Raw genomic sequence first — 1,404 nt, forward strand, 5'->3', positions numbered from 1 at the left:
GCCCGAATGCGCCCCCCACCTCTCAGCCCTCTTGCTCCCCAGCATCCCCCAGCCCTCATGCCCCTCTGCACCCCCCCCCCCCCCCCCCCCCCACCACCCCGTTTTGGGGGGGGGGGTTTTTTGGGGGGGGGGGGGGGTTTGCCCTCTCCTGGGAGCTTTCTGCCAAGCCTCTGACTCACACCGCCAGCCAGTTTTAATGAGTCTTGACAGATTAAGCCTTAATTCCTGCTCTTTATCAGCTTCCCCTCGTACCCTCCAGCAAATGACAACCGGGAGCCGCCAGGCTCTGTGTCACCGCCCGACTGGCGGGGACGAAAGGTGACCGTGACACCGGCTGGGGACCCCGGCGGATGCTCTGCCTCCGTTGCAAGGAGCAGGAGTGCCCCCCCCCACCTTGGTGGGGTGGGAAATAAGCGGGGACCTCCTGCCCAGGTGCTCAAACCCCCCCCAGAAGTGGCCTGAAATGCTGCTGGAGCAACACACGGGTTGCAAGGCCACCGTCACCGAGGTCTTCCTCGCCTCCAAGCATCCCAGTACGGGGGTTTCTGGATGCTGCTCCAGCAGGGAGGGACCTCAGTGCCACCCACCTTCACGTCCCCACCCTGCTCCTCTCCATCACCTCCATCTCATCCCCTCGCTGGCTTATAAACCTGATGCCATGCAGCACCGGGACTCGCTCCCAAGGACCACAGGGATGTCGGATCCCTTTTCCTGGCGGGATGGGGGCAAGGGGAGGATCAGGAGGGCCCAGCCTCCTGTTTGCTGATGGCCATGGGGATGCATCAGGCTAAATCTCCAGGAACTGGGAGGGAAGCCCACGGCCTTGGTCATGTCGCTTAATCGCCGCCTGTCACCGATGTCAGGAAAGCCGGACGGGACACGGGCGGTTCTTTGGGAATTGACTTTGCTGCTCCACACCGGGTGGGCTCAGAGCCCAGCAATCCCTGACGGCAGCGATGGCTGAACCCTCCCAAGATAGGGACAGGAGTGGCAGCACCCCAAAAACAGCCAGGAGGGGAAACCGGAGCGGGACATCCTCGCCCGGTTCCGGTGATGCTCGGATAAGGAGCGTCCTGCTCAGGGGACAGCCGAGGACGTGCTGTCCCGCCACGTCCACCTGCTAAAATAAGCCCCGGCCGGGACTCGTGCCATGAGATAGCCCAGAAAAAATTAAGCCAGGACACGCAGGATCTGTTTTGGGGATGGGGAGGCTGCCGGGCCCCTTTCCCGAAAGGATAATTTTGGCAGGGAGACTGGGAACACGCGTGTCTGGAGGGGGGGTGAGGGAGGACGGGCTGAGAACGGGCACATGTCGGTGCAGGTGCGGGGTTCGGCGGTGCCGGTGCCGTCCCAGCTTGACAGGTTTTGTCTCTCCCGCGCCGCAGCCACTGCCGGTGCCGCCCT

This window comes from Pygoscelis adeliae, unplaced genomic scaffold, assembly GCF_000699105.1.
Source record: "Pygoscelis adeliae isolate BGI_AS28 unplaced genomic scaffold, ASM69910v1 Scaffold121, whole genome shotgun sequence".
Taxonomy (NCBI): domain Eukaryota; kingdom Metazoa; phylum Chordata; class Aves; order Sphenisciformes; family Spheniscidae; genus Pygoscelis; species Pygoscelis adeliae.